A 21,534-nucleotide genomic window follows, 5' to 3' on the forward strand; every position below is an offset into this window, starting at 1 on the left:
CAAAGATCACGCTGTAGAGCTGCTACAAAGTCCCTTCTTCATGCTGCCTTTGCATTTTTACACAGAACCAAACAACAGCAGCATCATGCTGCTCCAGTGTGTGATTCTTAGATTGTATGTCAGCATTGCAGATGCAAAAGAGGCGGTACAGCATGATGTGTAACCCAACAACATCAACCTTGAGTGTGACATATAACATCTGCGTTGGCAGAGCTACAGTCAGGTCCATAATTATTTGGACAATGATACAGTTGTCGTCATTTTGGCTCTGTACACCACCACAATGGGTTTTAAATGAAACAATGAATACCTGCTTAAAGTGCAGACTCTCAGCTTTCATTTAAGGCTTTTTTCAAAAATGTAGTATGAACCGTGTAGGAATTACAACCATTTCTTCACACAGTCCCCCGACTTTAAGGGCTCATAAGTATTTGGACAAACTAACATAATCATCAATTAAACAGTCAGTTTTAATACTTGGTTGCAAATCCTTTACAGTCAATGACTGCCTGAAGTGTTGGACACATAGGCATCATCAGATGCTGGGTTTCTTCCCTGGTGATGCTCTGCCAGCCCTTTACTGCAGCCGTCTGCACTTCCTGCTTGTGTTTTGGGTGTTTTGGCCTCAGTTTTGGCTTCAGCAAGAGAAACGCATGCTCAGTTGGATTCAGGTCAGATGATATGACTTGGCTATTGCAGAACATTCCACTTCTTTGCCTTAAAAATGTCTTTGGTTGCTTTTGCAATATGCTTCAGGTCATTGTCCAACTGCACTGTGAAGCATCGTCCAATGAGTTTTGAAGCATTTGGTTGAATCTGAGCAGATAATGGTGCCCCAAACACTTCAGCTTTCATCCTGCTGCTCTTGTCAGCAGTCACATCATCAATAAATACAAGAGAACCAGTTCCACTGGCAGCCATACATGGCCATGACATAACAGTACCTCCACCATGCTTCACTGATGAGGTGGTGTGCTTTGGATCATGAGCAGTTCCTTCCCTTCTTCCTTCTCTTGTCTTCCCATCATTCTGGTAGTTGATCTTTGTTTTATCTGGCCATAGTATGCTGTTCCACAACTGTACAGGCTTTTTAGATGGTTTTTGACAAACTCTAATCTGGCCTTCCATTTTTTAAGGCTAACCAATGGTTTGCATCTTGTGATAAACCCTCTGTATTTATTCTAGTGAAGTCTTGTCTTGCTGACAAGAGCAGCAGGATGAAAGCTGAAGTGTTTGGGGCTACATTATCTGCTCAGATTCAACTAAATGCTTCAAAACTCATTGGACAATGCTTCACAGTGCAGATGGACAATGACCTGAAGCATATTGCAAAAGCAACCAAAGACATTTTTAAGGCAAAGAAGTGGAATGTTCTGCAATGGCCAAGTCATATCATCTGACCTGAATCCAATTGAGCATGCGTTTCTCTTGCTGAAGCCAAAACTGAGGGCAAAACACCCAAAACACAAGCAGGAAGTGCAGACGGCTGCAGTAAAGGGCTGGCAGAGCATCACCAGGGAAGAAACCCAGCATCTGATGATGCCTGTGTGTCCAACACTTCAGGCAGTCATTGACTGTAAAGGATTTGCAACCAAGTATTAAAACTGACTGTTTAATTGATGATTATGTTAGTTTGTCCAAATACTTATGAGCCCTTAAAGTTGGGGGACTGTGTGAAGAAATAGTTGTAATTCCTACACGGTTCATACTACATTTTTGAAAAAAGCCTTAAATGAAAGCTGAGAGTCTGCACTTTAAGCAGGTATTCATTGTTTCATTTAAAACCCATTGTGGTGGTGTACAGAGCCAAAATGACGACAACTGTATCATTGTCCAAATAATTATGGACCTGACTGTATATAAACAACAACAATGGCAATAACAATCATTTACCATCCCTGTTAAATGACGGCTTATCTCGGCCTCTGCTTGGAGCATAAGGAGCTCTCGGACCTCCATTGTTTTCCCAATTTGTGGACACTTTTAGCCGCCGTTCTTCTTTTAGTTAGCCGCTAACCACTATTGGCTGCTCTTAAAATCTCCGGCCAACCAGCTCTCACTCCGAAATTTGGCGCTTGGGCAGTGACTTGTGGCATCAGACACTGACAAAAAAGCTGTCCTTTTACGGTGGCATGATGTGCAGCCAGTGCCTGTTATATTTTAATGACGCTCAATGACATCAGGGGGAAACGCAGTGGGACACGAACTTAAGTTAAGGTGACAAAAGTCCAAGCAGCGTGAGTGGGAGGGGTGGTGGATGGGTCCAACAACAAACGACTTTCACCCAAGAGAGCGGTGTTTGCGTCCCCTAAGATTATAAAGCCAAACCCTGTTCTTTTTTCCTAAACCCAATCATATGCGTTAGCTGTTGAAGGCAAAAAATTCAGAGTTTTACCAACGTAGTGCTTTTATTTTGAAGGAGACTGTGTGTAAATGGTAAATTTCCTGTGAAAACAGAAGCGTATTTTGAAAACGGACAATGCATGTAACAGGCAGAACTTGACACGCTGTCCCGGAATGTCAACAACCAACACACCCAAGGTACATTTGAGGTCGTATCTGTACGTGGAAAGTCCATGACCAAATGTCGACATGATGCGACGAGATCGGAGTGAGAATGTGTTGCTCTGGCAGTGGATCGCACACATAACACGTAACCAAAACATCACACCCACCCTCTTGGCTGTCCCTTTTATACAGACGTCGTTTTGGTGCTGTTACTACCTCTGATGCCACCTTAAAGACGAGACATCTCTGTCTCCCCATTCCGCAATGGTACCTTTTTATACAGAACGGCAAGGTGACATAATGGCGTGAAAATTCTGCTTTGAAGAGGCAGTGTAAAATGGGCTACTGTATAAAGCAGTTTCACCTTGCAAGTCAGTGTTTCACTAATGCTGTTTGGCCCCCACAAATGGACCACGAGCCCAGCACCTGCTAATGTAGGCTCAACTTTTTTTTGATCCAGACATTCTGGAGGTTTTTACCAGGAGCCGAATTATCGGCAGAGGTCTGGATTAAGTATTTTCAGTCAAAGTCATTGTTTTTCCAATGCTTTTTGTCGTTTTTTAGAGCCAGTGTTTGGTTTGTCTGTTCTGGGCAACTGTAGAAACACATAAACGAGAACCCACTCCCTATGTCGATATAAACGGCTCATTCTAAGGTAACGAAAACACAGTGACTCTTATTCTCAGGTGATTATACACCAAAGAAAACATTATATTATATTGCATTTCATTTCTTCTAATACATCCACCTAAATCCTACACACTGGACCTCTAAGGTTATGAGTCTAAGGATTTAGCATTATAGCAGTTCATCAGTTGAAACCACAACTCTAGAAACAGGTCAGTCATTTTTGCAGCCCTCTTATTCTAATGTGGCAAATGTGGTGTGTGTAATCGTAGCTGAGCCTAAAGGAGAGGCGGTGCCAGCTGGGGGAAACTGTTGGATGGATTGATGGATAGATGCACAGACGGGTGGACAGAGGTGAGATGCATTAGTCAGGGAGTGGGGTACCTTGCTGTGTCGGAGAGCTAATTACACAGTGTGAGTGAAGAGCAGGCAGCCTGATCAAACCAGCCTCCCGTTCTCTCTCTGGCTTCCAGGAATCAACACAGTGTTTCACAAAAACACCACAGCAGCTGTGAGACCATCGGGGGAAATCGCACTGCAGGAACAAAACAGAAGAAACATATGTTGTGTGGATTCCTATTGTCCTGATACAAGAGTGAGAGTTTTTGTCAATACCTTGTTGATTTATGTTAACAAAAGCCGACGCGGCGATCGCAGCCATCCCAGCTGTGGGATACTTTTCAGATTTCACACTGAGTTGATTTGCTGGGTGTAACTGAGGCTTTGATAAGGTGATGGGAGAACTTTGGCAGGCCATGGGATTGAGGATAATACTCTCTTACCCTCCCAAACTCTTATCGGACATTGTTGTGAGGTGCTGCAGGATTCACATGGGAGCTGTGGTATGTGTGCAGAAGCAAAGCTCCCTGGGTGCCAAATTTGATTTGGCTTGGTGCAGTGCAGCCGCAGGTGGAGCAGTCACAGAGGGAAGCCTCAGACGGCCCATGAAAGTCTTTAACTGACAGCGTATGAGTGATTGATAACGCTGCTGTGAGTAGATCATGTTCTGAGTGATATATTGTGCTGGTGTCTTATCTCACAGACTGTCTTAATATCTCTTTTAGTCAGTCTCCAAAGAAGATCTACATGGAGGTTGTTTTAAAGCTGCACCAACAGCGCAGTCGCCAGAAGAAAGCGCAGCATTGTACGTTTCTGAAAACCACAAATACGCCACATTTGCGTGTTTCATAGGTATTATATCAAATTGATGTGGTATATGAGCTGACTTTGGCATCCAGAGGTGGAAGAGATGGACCTGCAGACCACTGTTAGAGACCAAGAAACAATGAAACTGGTGATTTAGTGAGTCTGTGTTTCCAGAAGCTTTTTAGACACCAAATATGGGTGTTTGTAATGTGCTTTCACAGTGTTCCAGAGGGGACTGTGCCCCCAAATCTGGGTTTTTAAAACCAAAAACATGATCTTTTCCTAACCATATTAAAGTGTTTCTGTGCCTAAACATAACCACACATTATGTTGCTGAAATGTTAGGTTTCAATGTATCCACTACATACCCTACAAATACAACAAATCTGTAGTTTCCAGAAATGTAAAATACCAGCAATCAGTACTTTTTTATTTAAGGAATACCTCAGTATTTAGGATGATTCTGTTGCCTTCTCGTTGAGATTTGCACAAGAAGACTGATATTGCTGACATATCTGTATTTACAGAGGCTACAAAGGTACAGCCAGCAGTTGGTTAGCTTAGCATAGCACAAAGACAGGAAACAAAGGGGATAAAGTTGGCCTGTACCTCGAATGCTGGGTTAGTACTACACAATATCAGCGTGATTATAGCCTGACGTAGCGTTGTACGGTGTCGGCTCAGATCGTGTTGTATGCAATAGTCCATTGTTTAATCTCGTGTAGTGTGTCATAGTAGAAGACAACCAATGCTACGTTCTCACAATGTCCCGAATTTTTGACAACATTAAAGTCCCTCTCCATTTGTCACAGTTCCCTCGTCTCGAAGTCAGAAGGTTTTTGAATGGGTGAAATAAGGTCTGTGGTTAACACAAGCTTAAGAAAGAGATTTTCACATTTTGTTTTCCGACAAAAATACGCCAGTAAATAAAAACATTCATGAAACGTCATCCTGTCTTAACCCTTTAAAACCTGAGCAATCTGGCTTGGCATCTTTCAAAAACATGGGGAGAAGGCAATGAGCACCAATAATACCCCCCAAAAACGAGCAAGAAACCGGTAAAAAGAGAAAATTAAACACTAAAGAAATTTAATTTTTTTTAATTAATTAAAAACAAGAAAATTAGTAAAAAACAAAGGACGGAGAAAAAAAAGTTAAGAACAAACAAATAAACAAATGACCTGGGAAAAGAGCTTAAAAATTACAATAATTCTGTAACATTATTTTAAATAAATAACAATGATGATTATGAATATAGTTCTTCTCTAGCTTTTTTCCGTAGCTTTTTTTTTTAAAATAATTTACGTTTTTTTTTTGTGCAATTTGTGAAACAATTCTTACCAAGTTGCTCATTGCCTTTTCCCTCATGGTTTTGAAAGAAATTGCACCAACATGCTCAGGGTTCAAGCGTTTAGATAGGCTACTTGCGAAAGGCATCTGAAAGCAGCACAAGAAAAGTGATGTTGCTCCAGGTTTCAAAGAGTTAAGAGGTAGTTGCTAACAGTTGGCTAAAGGAGACTTCAGAATGTCATCACGCAGAGTCCCGCGAACATGGCTTTACAGTCTTTATATGGTGGTGACGTTAGGTCATCCGACTGTAGTGTAGTCCATCTATAGCCTAACGTTAGCTTTTTACTTCTGGCGACTGCATTTAAGCGTCAATAATCAAAAGTGGTATTCATTAATGAAGATTATCTTGCTGATCAAAACGTGTAAGTGTCATAAACATTTAATCCAAAATTCAATGGAAAAATCCGATAGGTTTTTTGACAAGGGAACCAGTGCAATAGTAACTCCCACATCAGCCGACAGAAAAGCATCATCCCTGGGGCACACTATAGACTTTCATATTAGTGACAGAGTTAATCTCGCTTGCCTGGCGTAGGTTTGAGTCTCAGATTTCAGGGAAGTGCACAAGTATCGCCTCCTTCAGCAGAGGAATGCGAAAACAACAACATTTTAGGCGACAAAAGAAAACATATTTTTGAGTGGAGGGGGACCCTTAAGCTAAGCTAACCCTCCCCAGGCTCCTACTTTGTTTTGACAGACAGATATAAAAACAGTTGTTGTCATCTAATAACAATTTAAAATAGGTCAAACTACTATATGTAATGTACATGTGAATGAGGTTGCCTTAAAATAGGCTACAGCAGTATTCAATACATCGCAGCACAAATGTGTAGGAGTCGTCTCTTTCCCTCTCACAGTAAATGGCATTGTACCCACTTGGCAGGGCGCCATGACAGCAGTAAATTCACGTTTTAACTCGTCACCGTTGCTGGAGATGGTAGCCGTGACAAATGGCATTTTCCATCTCATGTTCTCCACAGCTCTTTGCCTTGTCATTTACTGAAGACATATAGCATTAACAGAGGCATTTTAAACTGAAAAGACAACAACAGAAGATCGTTTTTGGAGTTTGATTTGCTTCAGATGTGTTACAAGTCCACATGTGTTTTGAGCTGCTCCTATAATGAGGGTCTGCTGATCAATCAAATGTCTCTTGTCTTGCTCAAATCCATGGTTTGCTAATGAACTGTTATGGCAGAGGGGGGAGACCCTGAATCACTGTGGTTCAAAGCTTTTCTTGACCCCAACCACCCTGATCCTCAACACTGCATCACATAACCACTAAGTCGTTTTCCCTGTAATGAATCCTGCATGTTAGCTCCGTCTGGCCACATTAGCAGGGATGCTTTTGATATAAACTTTCATATAAAGTTTCATAGGGCTCTGATACGCTCGATTGTGGCCTGCAGAAAAGCCACGGCCAGAATTCCTCCGAATATAGCTCTGCAAATTTGCAAAGTTAACCCTTGCAGAGATTTCTGAACAAACCATGGGCCAAAGATAGACCCTGGCGGGACTCCGAGGAACCAGATCTTGTCTGTGTGAGTGATGAGTAAACAGCCAAGGGAAGGAGAGGAGGACTCGTGGGTAGTAATCCATCGTGTAAACACAGTGAAACGTTTGATTTCCCCTTTAGAGAAATGAATGTTTGTTCATACTCAGCCTCGCTTCCGTTGAACTCTGATCAGTGGTAAGTGATACAGCAGCAGCAGGTGGCTGAGGCTCAAACACTTGACTACAAATAAATCCAACTCAACGTGTCTCCTCTCTCTGATGCATTTCCCTGCTTAGAGAAAAATGAATCATTAAGTGACTCTGAAGCTCAGCTGCCTGCCGGCTTTGTTTTTACAGCGGCCATCTTAGTTTAGTTTTAAGGGGCGTTGTGTTTTAGCATAAACATGGTCAGAAAACGTGTCAGAAGTGGGAATAGTAGTGTTTGTTTCTTAAAGAGCAAACCGTGAAATGCAGTGTGTGTGTGGAGCTCTACTTGTAATCGCTACATAATGGGGACCGCAACATGATTTTAACCAACATAGTGAGGACATTTTGGCCTATTTGAGGGTTAAGACTTGGTTTTAAGGTTTAGGTTAAGGTAAGGCAGAGAGTTGCATTGAATGTAATGCATTATGGTTGTAACACACACATTTTCTCTTACTGCAACGTCACCATGTGAACATGGGGTTGGTACAGGACTCAACATCCCTGAGAGGTATCATCAGGACTGGTCCACACGGCAGGGGTTATTTTTCTAATATAAAGTGCATTTGTATGTTGTGGAGCTAAAATCCCCATGGTTGTCTGCATGCATCTGTACATCATTGGTTAGCAGAGTTTTCACATGTCATGTATGCTAGTTCTGGTCTGTAAGGAACGCCAAAGCAGCAGCACTTGTTACATTTTTATCTGCTTTGATTTGTGAGCACAGCTTGATTGCTTAACTTGTGTATATATAGAATATTTCATATGTATAACTGGTATGTCAGCTGCTTGTCAATAAAACTTACAGATATAAGTGGACTGTGTGGCTATGGCATAGACTGCGGAGTGTTGCTTTGCTGACCCTCTAGGGGTCAATGCACAGTTACACACAGGCATCCCCAAAAAGCACATACACTGTTCAGTCAGATGTCAGTCGATTATATTTTAAATCAGATTAGGGTTGTATAATGTTTTTACAACTTCCATCAATCAGATTTGCCAACTATGTAGGTGTAATCAGTGTATTTGCCGACACTGCTGCATCCAGTAAGTTTTATTAAGTTAGTTTGTAGTAACTTACCTGATTACCTGATCACATCCTTGATATAAAATCAACATAGAAACAGTTGCTTTCCTGAAATATTGTTGATTAGTCATGAAAACGTTTTGTTCTTGCTGTTTTTTTAGCCGTGTTATGATCATAACTCACACTGTTACAATTAAGACTCATATGAGCTTCTATTGTAACATCTTTTGTAACTTTATTTTTAATTCCTTCCTTAAAGGTATAGTGCACCCAAAAATGGAAATTCAGCCATTATCTACTCACCCATATGCTGATGGAGGCTCAGGTGAAGTTTTAGAGTCCTCACATCCTTTGCGGAGATCCCAGGGGAGAGTGGGTAGCAGCACAACTCCACCTAATGGAGGCTTACAGCGCCCCAGATTAAAACATCCAAAAACACATAATTGAAACCACACAATATCTCCATACTGCTTGCCCGTAGTGATCCAAGTGTCCTGAAGCACCGACATAAGAAGTTGTTTGGAAAAACATCATTTGAACTCTGTTTTTAGCCTCATTGTAGCCTGTAGCTCTGACTGCCTCTCTGTGCACCGAGTTCACGTGTGCACTCAGACCAATGAAAGCACGTGAACACACATGAAGGCGGTGTCCATGTCTCACGGTCTTGCGCAAGCGCACACACATCAGCGCAGTGTACAGAGAGGCAGTTAGAGCTACAGGCTACAATGAGGCTAAAAACAGAGTTCAAATGACGTTTTTCCAAACAACTTTTTATGTCGGGGCTTCAGGACACTTGGATCACTACGGACAAGCAGTATGGAGATATTTTGTGGTTTCAATTATGTGTTTTTGGACATTTTCATCTGGGGCGCCATCAGCCTCCATTAAGTGGAGTTGTGCTGCTACCCCCTCTCCCCTGGGATCTCCGCAAGGGATGTGAGGACTCTAAAACTTCATCTGAGCCTCCCTCGGCATATTGGTGAGTAGATAATGGCTGAATTTTCATTTTTGGGTGCACTATCCCTTTAAGTTTAATTCCTTGTGTTTTTTTTAATAGACACATTTACCTGAAAATATTACATATGTGGGTAAAACAATCTTTGAGTGGCAACTCTCCCCTATGTCTCTAGTTTTTGCATTCACATTCAGGTCTCAAGTCAACACTGACAAGTGCTAAGTCATCTATGTCTTAATATCATTTAATGTCTTAAATGGCTTGTCCTTAACAAGTAATAATGCATTCTTCACCAAATGTCTCTCCATATTAACAACAGAGTAGTAATGTTAAATTTACAAAAATCATAAATGCGTTTTATAATTTGTATTTATTTGTTTAAATAAGTTGTTGCATCCCTGAATTTGTTCATGGTATACTTTTTACATATTTTCAATCTTTGGCCTTGGGGGAAGTTATTAAATATTTTCATGTCTAGAGGCTCAAGTCCATGTGAAGTCATGAGTCAGTCAGTTCAGACCAAAGATTTGGGATAAGCACATACAGCGAGCAGCAGCAGCAGCGAGCCACTGTCCAACACTGACACGCCATGAGGACAGAAACTGAGGTGACCAGCCTTACATTTTAAAACCAGCCACCGGCGATTTGACAATCTGAGTTGCAGGTAACACCATCAGCCGGCTTGAGTCGAGCTCAGAGCAGTCAGTTCACACCCCTGCAACTTTTCTCTACAATGGTTTCGTGTCATCGTAAGTCATTGGTCTGAACTGGGCTTAAAAGAAAAAGTCAAGTTGAAAGTTTAGTTTGTAATTTTTTAGAAGTCACAACCAAAGTCATCAAATCTGTGACTCAAGTCCACACCTCTGGGGTTAGGTGCTTAGTTGTTGTGGTTAAGTTTAGGATAAAGGGTTAAGGCATGCGTTATGTCACTGATGGTCCTCAGAAAGCTAGATGTACAGGAACATGTGTGTGTGAGTGTGTTTGTGTTTGTGTGTGAGTGTGTGTGCCCTGGCTAGATCCCAAGAGGCCGCCTGCCTGCCCCATTATGTGTTTGGTGTCAAACTGAGTGTGAAGAAGTGTACAGGGCCCCTGGGAGTCATATACCAACCGTTAACTCACACTTTGCTTACACTCTCGTTTCTCCATCTGATTTGTATATCATCTGTGTACACTCTTGAGGTATAACACACTCTGTCCTCGTCCTCACCCTGACCTCACAGTGTTCATACTTCCACACCCTGCGTCGTCCCAACTTCTTAGAAAGGGCTTTGTCTTCTTTAACAGAAAGGAAACATGTTTATGGGGAACAAATGATAGAAAACAAAGACTACGATGATTCACTGGCCTCCAGTTGCATTTTACAACAGTCCGGTTTGAAGAAACAGATGTGGATGGAGTCACAAAGTCAGACAGATGCTTTCACTTTGGGAGTTGGACAGCAGAGCTCCACTCACCACACAGCAGACAGACACCCGCTCTGACACGTGGGGCTGAAGGTTTATTAAACCCCTTCTCCAAACTCAAATCTACTGAACCTTTAACTTCAGTGTGAGTGTGTGCAGGTGGGCTCTTTTCTCCCAGAAATATCTATAATTGATGTTTAATGATGTATGTGTAGCTTGTGGGCATGTGTGTCAAAATACCACAATATATGATCACGTTCCTCCAGTATTGTCGTCTGCCCTGCCTCCAAATCCAGCCCACTCTACCCAGGAAATCCTTGTCTGGTTGCAGTGCCAGGGTTACCCAGAGTCACAGAGCTGGTTTGAAAGATTCAGCTGAGTCCAGAACACATGCATTTCACCGGCTGACTGTGAATACTTTGCATGTAATCAGACAAAAACAACAAAACCAGAAATGCTTGCGTTAGCTGCCTGAATAATTAACATAAATCTGAAGGTTTGTTTTCAGCGTTGACCTCATAAAGAATGTACTCAAAGTGAGCTCCAATACTGTGCACGGCAGGGTTAGTACACCAAGGGCAATGTGTGTATGAGGAATAAGCAATCAATACTGATCTGTCAATAAACTGTATGTAGATTGATCGGGCAGGTCTTGACCTATAAAAAGTGATCTCCATAAATAATGCCATAATCAATTTAGTGAGTCAATATATATAATCTGATAGTGTTGCTTCATAATGACCCAGATTGGATGGTGATTCATCAATACTGATAATGACACGCTGGTTAGTCTTGGCGTTAACTGTAAACTTGATAGTTGAATTCCTATTAGTTTTGGGGACAAAATGTTGCCTTACGCTGGGTTTGTAGCAAAATAATCTCCCTACTGCTACTGTTGGCCTCAAATATGCACTTAAAAAGATACTTCACCCCTAAATGACTATTTCTTTGTCAATACTCACCGTGTAACATGACTTGGTGAAGAAAACTTTACTTTTCTCGCATTCGTCTGTTGAACAAAGAATCCAAAAACTGAGAAAATGTGCGATAAATTGAAGTCATAGGGGTCTGCATTTAACAACAGCTGTTTACAAACTCTGACACAACTCGTGCCATATAATCCAAGTCTCATTACTCAGTACTTCCCAAACAGACAGCCCATTCCTCCAGAGAACTGTAATAGTGAAACTTATCGATGCTCTCTTCAAAGCCAGACGCCACTGACAAAAACAGCTGTGTGTCTTTGGCATTTTTTTGGGGCCCCTTTGCATATCTATGCCCAGGGGCCCATTGCCTCACAATCCACCCATGACCGCTGTCTCGATCAGTAGTTTGTGTGCCTTAATGTGTGACTTTGCTGAATCCAACGTAACCTTTAAAAGACCCGAGTCACAGAGCTATTTTTGTCAATGGAGTCTGTCTTTGAAGAGAGCATCAATGAGTTTCACTTTGAGTCCAGCTTCCTGTCAGAAAGGGCTTGATGGGAAGTACTGAGCATACGACTGGATCGGGGGGTTGCACTGGGGCATAAAAAGTTTAGAGAAGCAGGCACTTGCAAGTAATTCAAATTGCCACCTCAGAAATACAACTGTGATCAAAAAGAACGCACAGTAAATAAATGGTAGTGCCATTTGCATTTATGCCTTGAAAAGACAAACTCATCTCCATCACAGTTTTCTTTTTCTTTTCTTTTCTATTTTTTTTGTTTTCATAAAATAGTCAAATGAAATGCTTATTGCACATAAAGTATAAAACTATAAATCAACAAAAAACAACAACATTCAATTAAACAAATCATTTTTTATGTTCTATGGTATTTTTGTCATGTACAGATAATAGACCATAAAAATAACGGATATCGTAACCATGTCACCCATTGGTTTGTAGACTCCTTGTTTGAAGCTTCAAGTTTGGGATTTCGGCCCGTCGCCATCTTGGTTTCTTGGAGCCAGAAGTGACCATATTTGGGCAAGAGGGTGGAGCTGTGGAGGAAAGAGGGGTGGATCTGACAGGGTGGATCTGAACTTTAAGACTTAATAAAAATGTAACTGGGTATGGTGTATATATTAAAACTCACGTCCCATAAAGTTGTCACGGACAGGGCAAGTATCGTTTTTTGTGACAGGCTGTAAACATGTTTATTTCTGCTGTAAAGTTGTCAGTTTAGCATGAGGGTCTATGGGGATTGACTAGTTTCTAGCGCCAGCCTCATGGTCACTAGAGGAACTGCAGTTTTTGGCACTTTTCCATTGGCTTAATTTTTCAGCAGATATGCAAAGGTGATTGCTGGGTATTATTATGTTGATGCCGTCCAATGTAAAGTCTCTATTTTACCATGTAATGACAAGATACGATATACAGTCATGATTTTAGCGGCAAAATCTGGTAGTAGGGCCTTTGAAAATAGCAGGCACTTGGGCTCGTTGTAACTACCTTACGGACAAATGAGACTTGGATTATACTGCACGGTTGCAAGAATTTGTAAACAGATTTTTGATGTGGTTAAACATCGACCCTTTCTACTTAAATTCATCAAGAATTTTTTGGATTCTTCGTTCGTCTTGGAGGCATGGTAGAAAAACTAAGTTTTCTTCACAAATTCAACATAACATGAGGTTTGTAATTAATACACAAATAGTCATTAGGGGGTTGAAGTATGTCTTTAAAGCTCCAAGCAAGGGTTTTCTGCCCTGCTGTTGCAGCTTTGGACTGCTGCAACTGATATGCATATAGTCCAGATCTTGGCTTCTGTTCTGTGAGCTTGGCAAATGTCAGTAAGCTGTGAGGCTGCTGTCTGTTTTATTGCTCTCCCACAGATATGCCTGTGGGCAATTACATGAGAGACAATGAGAAGCGAGTAAATGCTGCTGGTTTTGTTTTACAAAAAAACACCGTTTTCATTGATTCATTGATAATATGGTATATATTTTAACTTACAGTTCAAACAGTAATAAAATACAGACTGTATTATGAAAATATAACCTATAATAATGTGGCTCAAGCCTTATTTGATCATGTTTCAGTGGTATATAGAAAGAAGTTAATGTATTTTTACTGTATGTTTCCTCTTCTTTGCTTTTTGTCTTGACTCACAGTGTGAAAACACACCTATGGCTCTTACTGTGATTGCAGCAGTGGCTACAAAATGTCCACTTCCCTGCTGAAGTGATTGACCCACTTGTGGCAGATGGACGTCCAACCCAATCTAGAGCTGAGACAAAGATGTCCGCCCCACAGTCCCTTGAGAAAATGAGTCCACAGGTTAATCCTGCTCTAATCAATCGGAGCCTTGCCTGGAATTACCTGCGAGTATTCCCGATCATCCACTCGGCTAATTAGCACTATTCATCTACTCTGGGTGGAGACAGTCCCATGGCGCTCGCAGGGTCAAACTAATTAAACATCTTGGCTCTATACAGCCCCTCGCTGCAACTCATTTACTTAAAGTCTGAGCAACTCTGCAGGGGTTGGGGCGTTTCCTTTGATCTGCAGACATGCAATGGGTTTGATTATTGATCTGAACCTGAAGTCGTCCCCGCTTGAATGTTTCTGTCGGGGGTCACCCTGCAGAGGTAATCAAGATAATGGGGAGTGACAGGTCGCAGACCTCATTGTAATTGAATTGTTGTTTGGCCAACAGAACGACAAACAGCTCAAAGTGATATAGGGAGGGGGAGGGGCTGGGCAGATTGAGGACTCACAAGTGATTTCCATACTTCAGGGTTTGTCTTCCACTGGCAACAACTGGAGCTGAAATTAAACACTGACAGTTGATAGATGATACGGGTGTGTTTGTTTATTCCAAATTTTTGAATATGGTCCAAGCTCCAAATGATACCTTAATGCTGATTCTTGTTCACATGTGTTTATAATCCATATGATGGCCTGATTGTTTACCACAATAAACCTCTTCCTTATGCTGAAGCAGAGCTAACCTTGGACACATCAGCAGCCCCCCATATGAGAGTGGAGACATACATCTTCCTTCTGTAATATAATCTTCTCTCTAGCGATTCCAGTTTCAAGCTTAGAAGGTATTACACTCAGCAGTGAGAGTGATTCAAATCAGACCTGATAAGGAAAGTGGAAAATTTGATTTCTAACAGTACTGATAAAAATGCTGCATTGCCTTCACACTGCAGCACCACTCTGGCAGAGGAAACAGCCGAAACTCTAAATGATGCTGCAGATCTTCCTTTTGAATCTATAATTTTCTTAGAAGATTGTATATGACTTTTTTAAAGCACCATAAAATACCTTTAAAGACACAGTCATTAATTTTTCTTATTGAAACTCATGGAGAGAAAATAGACTTGGCAATGCTTCAGCTTTCATTTCACACTTAAAATGGTTATTTAAAAACACTGCCTGATTCCAGAAAGCAAAGCAGTAACCATAATTAAAGGTAGCCATTATTCAGACGACACTGTCTTACCACTGATCCTGGACATATTGATTAAACTGTCTGAGCCTCAACCGGTGTGTCACTCAGGGTTTGATTGGCTTGATCTTTAGGGGCCAGCAGATTGAAATGTAAGCACAAGTAAATAATGGCTTCTGAAGCAGGGAGCCATGTTGTAAAGCATGTCAGCCACCTGCACGACTTGTTTTATGTTACTTTGTTAAAAAAAAAAATGCTAACAGCGCAATGCTTTGAGCTAAATGCTAATCCAAGAAAGCTAACATGCTCACAATGACAATGTTAACATGTTGATGTTTAGCAGGTATAGTGTTCACCATGTTTGCCATGTCAGTTTGACGTGTTAGCATGCTAAAACCTCTTCTAAACATACAAAGAGCAAGCAAACTCAAACAGATGGCGCTTAAAAGAAATGTCCAGATGTACTATAAGTGACAACAATACTCAGGGAGCCTACTGAGCCCTGAGCGAGCCTTAGCAACAGCTTGCTGTAGCTCTAAAAATAGATCAGAGATGTAGAAGTGTCCCCAAAATAGAGCCAGGGCCAGCGTTTTGTTTTTTTCAAACAAGCGATATGTCGCTTAGCCTGTTTAGGACCTCTTTATTGGGGAACACTGAAACAATCTGATGTTCACTCCTTTGTTTGTTCGAGTTCAGTTAGGTAGAGGTGTAGAACTCGCCACTGAACACAACCTGCAGCTGAGGCTGATGGGAATGTCGTTAGTTTTGCAGATATTTGATCGTAAACCAAAGTATTGGACAAATTTTGACCTGATGATGACACTAGATGAAACATCAGAGTATCACCTAAGTTATTACAATTCGGTGTCGCCTCAGTTGAAAACGCCACGCTAAAGTGCCCTCTTGAGTGGTGAAAATGAGAGGATGTGCCCTATCAGCTGCCCTCTTGAATGGTGAAAACGAGCAGATGTGCCCTTTCGGCTGCCCTCTTGATTAACAAAAACGAGAGGATGTGTCCCTTTTGGCTGCCCTCTTGATTAACAAAAATGAGAGGATGTGCCCTTTTGGCTGCCCTCTTGAGTGGTGAAAACGAGAGGATGTGTCCCTTTTGGCTGCCCTCTTGATTAACAAAAACGAGAGGATGTGCCCTTTTGGCTGCCCTCTAGAGTGTTCAAAACAAGATGATGTGCCCTATTGGATGAAAATGAGCGGATGTGCCCTTTTGGCTGCCCTCTTGTCCCCATGTCATGCAGTAGGTGCCCTTTTTTCCTTTTCGCCCCTGCCCTTCAAACATCCTGAGTCCGTCACTGGTTTGGATCGAGGTCGGAACACATTCTCCCCACAAATGAACCGCACTAGAGTTCACTTTAACCAGACCAAGACCACCTCTTCATGAAGGTCTCAGTCCAGTTGTTTTGGTGCGCACCCAAGTGTGATTGCTGTGTTCACACCTGTACAAACAAACCGTACTTGAGTTCAGTTGAACCGAAACAAATAGGGCAGGTGTGAAAGTACCCTAACAGAAACTCTGACCTCTTGATAGGTTTAACTGTCAGGGGATCACCTGAGTCAAAGGGATAAATATTCTTGGCACCATGGATATCTGTACAAAATTTCACAGCAATCCATCAAATCATTGTTAAAGTCTGGACAGACCTCTCCATTCCAGTAGCCACACCACTAGTGGACTAAAAACATTAGCATGTTAAAGCTGTTTTAATAGATTCTTTGGCCACTTGAAAGCTGACATGTGACGTATTAAGTTTTTATAGTGGACATTTGACTTTTTACACAGTTTGCACACTGTAAACCAGTTTGTTAAGTCATTGTCACAGTCTCTCCGTCAACCCTTGCCTGCCACAAGATTCTGTAAGTCTATATGGTCTCTGCTGCAATAAATCACTGTACTCTACTAGTCAGCCTGCACTGTCTGCATTTGTCTCCTGTTACCCTGAAAACACCAGCCATGGCAGTGACATAAAAACCTACAGGTAGGAAGCCCAAAAAACTAAACCAAGTTCACATGCACTGTTCAGGAGCAATTTGTGATGTTAACTCAAGGCAAGTGTTACGTTTCAGCACTTCCCTCTAATGCAGCGTGTGCAGAGTGTATATATAAGCTCACTGCTCAAAACATCATCCATCAAAATGAGTAACAGCAGGGCCAATAGAGGCTCTTTACAATGAATTAAAGCTAATCGAATTCTAGTATGCCGATGACAAAATGCTTTCAGACGTTGATTTATCTTGCGATTGGTCACGCTCGTAGGCTGGCCCCTGACCTCAGGAAGCATATAAAACAGCAGGAAGTTTACACAAGCCCCAATTTATAAGTGATGGGTGACACAGGGCCAGTGTACCCTCCCTGCTGCTGCCATCCAGGCACTCTAATCTGATAAATGAGCCTTTGTTTCACATGAATTTATACATTATGGAGATGTAAGTCGTCTAGGCTGAGTCTATATATTTGAGAACGGTCATAAGGTTGTAAAACAAATGTGGATGCATAAAAGGTGAGCACAGTTTATTATTTTAAAATGGAAACACATAAATCAATAACCAGTGGAAGCATTTTCAAAACTTTATGGAGTTCGCTGGTTTTCACATACTTGCCAACCTTCGCTTTTTTCCCAGTCGGCCTCCCCTGGCACTTCCACCCCCTCGCCCTTCCTCTCAGACTGTCCGGGGCTGCCGGTGGACACCTCGTCATACTTGCCAGTGGTCCCTATTTTCCCGGGGGTCCTTTGTTTTTCACTGTCCTTTCTTTGCAATCGTCAAGGGTCACAATTCTCGCATATTTCTCTGTATGACACATTTTCACAGACCCTGCATGGGTCCAGTGCAGCTGCCAGTAGACACCTTGTCTCCCTGCTGAACATGTGACATGTGCGAAATGATGGGTTTACACTATAAGTGACACAGCAACAGGTTACAAGTCATTATCAGAGGAAGCCAGTGAATTGAAGCTATCCACCAATGCCCGACACTTGACATGCTAGAAACCAAAGTTGAGCTGTCTTCAACTTTTTTCCATGCTCAAATGATGTGGAGAAGCGTCCACCAATCATATGCTACTGTGTTAGCTCACCCAGCTGATGCTATGCTAGCTCTCTGTGTATTGGTGCACATGCAGATATAATGGGGCTGCAAAATGTGACGTTAAAACGGGGCTCAGACATTGATAAAAAGCAGATATATTTTTGACTAAATACACATTGTAGATGGCATTCAGTAGAGATGCTTTGTTGCAAGTAGCAGAAACACACAAGACAATGTAACTATGCTACTGGAGTAAGACTTTACTGGTGACTCAGCAATAAGGTGGCTGGTCAAGCTGTTGCATTGCTTTGAACACAGCATAAGTCTAATAGAAGGCACTAGCAGGGGTGTAAGGGTGCCTTAGGGGCGGGGAGGGGTGCAGCTTGCCATCGTTCACCATGGCAGAATACCCAGCTGTCTTTCAGATACTGTAAGCCTCCTACTCTGACTCACTTAGGCATCCAGGACCCAGGAGTGTGTGGGCCAGGAAGTACAGCCGGCTGTGGGTTCCTGGCATGGGCCTAGCTCTCAGCCTGGCCTTTCTCCCTCCTCCTGGTTCTTTGCTGGAGTACGGGGGCATGGACCAAAGACTGAACCAAATTTAATCTATTTAACATGCTGATGCAGAGTTGTTATTATATTGTTATTTTTTTATTATTTAAAGGCAAGGTTTGGAGGATTTAGTGGCATCTGGGGCGGCAGTAGCTCAGTCCGTAGGGATATGGGTTGGGAACTGGAGGGTCGCCTGTTCGAGTGCCCGTCCGGACCAAATATGGAGTGTGAACTGGTGGCTGGAGAGGTGCCACTTCACCCCCTTGAGCAAGGCACTGAACCCCTAACTGCTCGGGGCGCCTGACCAAGGCAGCCCCCTCACTCTGACATCTCTCCACTTTGTGCATGTGTGTGTCTTTCGGACCTGTGTCTTAATGAGAAAAAGAGTTAATAAACTGAATTTCCCCTCAGGGGGATTAATAAAGTACATAAAATTTAAAAAATCTAGCAGTTAAAACTTCTGGTTAGAATTCCTTCAGTGCTCATTGTTCAGGAGGTTTATACCAGGAGACGAATTATCCACAGAGGTCTCTTCCTCTCCCAAACAAATGGACCCTCTCAGTAAAAACACTATATAAAGCAGTTTTATGTTACAAATCAGTGTTTCTCCAATGCCGTTTGGAGATAGGCCGCTAGTCAAGCACCTGCTAATGTATGCTCTCTGATCACTTAAGATCCAAACATTCAGGAGGTTTTTACCGGGAGTCGAATGATCTGCAGAGGTCTTTTCTTCTCCAAAACAAACTGGCCCGGTTATTTAAACCAGTAAATACACTGAGTGCAGTTTCACGTTAAAAAATCTGTTTAACTGCTCATCACGGAGGGGCATCTAACTACGGTGGCCAATGCTACAATGCAAATGGCCCTATCAAGAGCCAGTGTTTGGTTTTTCTGTTCTGTGCAACTGTAGAAACATGGCGGTATTACATGGCACTCTCCATGGACAAGGACCCAATCCCTATGTTGATATATATGGCTCACCAATTCTTATTTCAGGTGACTATACAATAAAGAAAACATATTTATTATATTATCTTCCATTTCTGCCAATATATCCCTCTAAATCCGACACACTGGACTGTTAAAAGTCACCAGAATGCAGGAAAAAAAAATCTCTGAAAATCACTATGGTTCAGAAATCCCCCCTATTTTTGAGGTCTCAATTGTTGGCAAGTATGGCGATACAGCTGAGACTACTGTAGAGGAGAAGCAAAACCATAATGTTACAATGAGGAGGAAAACAAGCCTTAATTTTTTTGGAAAGATTACGGCTGGCAACACATTGCGTTGACAGCAGAGCCTCATTGTGTTTCCAGTGTAAAAACAGCTGCATGAAATCAGCTTTTATCCAGTAATGACACAGATAACACATTGTCGAATTCAACATCTGCTGTATGCGAAATTGTCTTCCATTCATCTTAAAGCTGTAGCACAGAATATGAGTCGTTGCCGGATTCGTTCTTCCATTCTACTGGGAAAAAAGGGATAGATGTTGGTATTCCTGGTGCAAGTACAAGAGTGCAGCTGTGCTTTTTTTAAGGAGAGTATTCACTAAGTGAAGGGTCTGTGTAGTGTTCAATAAATAATAAAAAAGAAGCTGCCGCACACCAGGAGTTACAAGGCCAGGACATACTGAAACCCTGACCTACAAGCTGAGAAATAATTTGAACCTCTTCTTGTATGTGCTTCCTTCCACAGGTGAATGGCTTTGGTGGGTGTCTGGGGGCTGGCTGGTGGAGGGGAATGGCGGGTGAAGGTGAGTGGAAGAAAGCGCGCGGCTCCTCCGGGACTGGATAATTTGAGGTGGGCATCTGGGAAATAAAGGTTCACGGTTCATGGTTGCCGGGATTGCGGCTCCGTGGGGAAGTCTTAGGCGTGTCAAAGGGTCTGCAGTCACCTTCCAGTCGCAACACATGGGAACTGACATCATGCATCTGTGTCTAATGCCAGGGTCGGGTAAGGGATACGAGTTGACCCTTGGCCTTTGGTGAAATTCAGCCATTCGTCATGCGTTGCTGGATCAGGGACTGCAGCTCCTGGCACATCTGTTCATAATGCAGGTAGCGTGTGGGGGCTGCGGCTTCTGTGAATCTGAACAATCTACTGATGTGCATGAATTGATGGCAGTTGGGCCATGTGCCTCTAAAGAGTCATTGGCTCTCAGCCTAATGAGGTTGTATATCCTGTGAGTCTCATCCACTCTGAGGCAGACAGTACTAACCTCTGAACTCTGGTAAATCAAAAAAAATCTCAATAAGATGTGTCGAGAGAGATGGCAGAAAACGTCAGTGTATCAAGGGGTTTATTTTAGCCGGTTGATGCATCAAGTATCCATCCATCTTTACACTTCAAACAATGCCACGATTGTTTCAAAGTGTCCCATTTAGCTGTCTGCTGGTGTTTAAAATGATTGTGAAAAGGAGCCTTTCGGGGACTTCAGGTGTTTACATTGTCTAAGACAAATGACGCTAGCTCTCTTTAGTTTGAACACTCTGTGTACATGTCACTTTTTGTTTGGCTATGTGTAACACAAGACTTCCATATACTCTCATAGTAACTGAAAAACTGAGCTCAATGACAGAAGTTATATTAAAAGTATTTATTTAGTTTGACATATTAATTGAAACAATGACTGGTTTTCCTCACCTCACAGCAGGTTTTACCATGATGAAGACCCTTTGATGTTTAAACAAGGTGGTGTTTTAACTAATATGCCAGACCAAATAAAGACTTTTAATAATGTAATGGGCTGGGTAACATTTAAGGTTTTACAGTTGTGTTTAAAGTGTCACTGTGTTTAGAGATATTCGTTCGGCCGAAGATAAAAAGCTATGTTCAAAGCATTGCT

This window comes from Epinephelus lanceolatus, chromosome 23 (assembly GCF_041903045.1).
Source record: "Epinephelus lanceolatus isolate andai-2023 chromosome 23, ASM4190304v1, whole genome shotgun sequence".
NCBI classification, from domain to species: Eukaryota; Metazoa; Chordata; class Actinopteri; order Perciformes; family Serranidae; genus Epinephelus; species Epinephelus lanceolatus.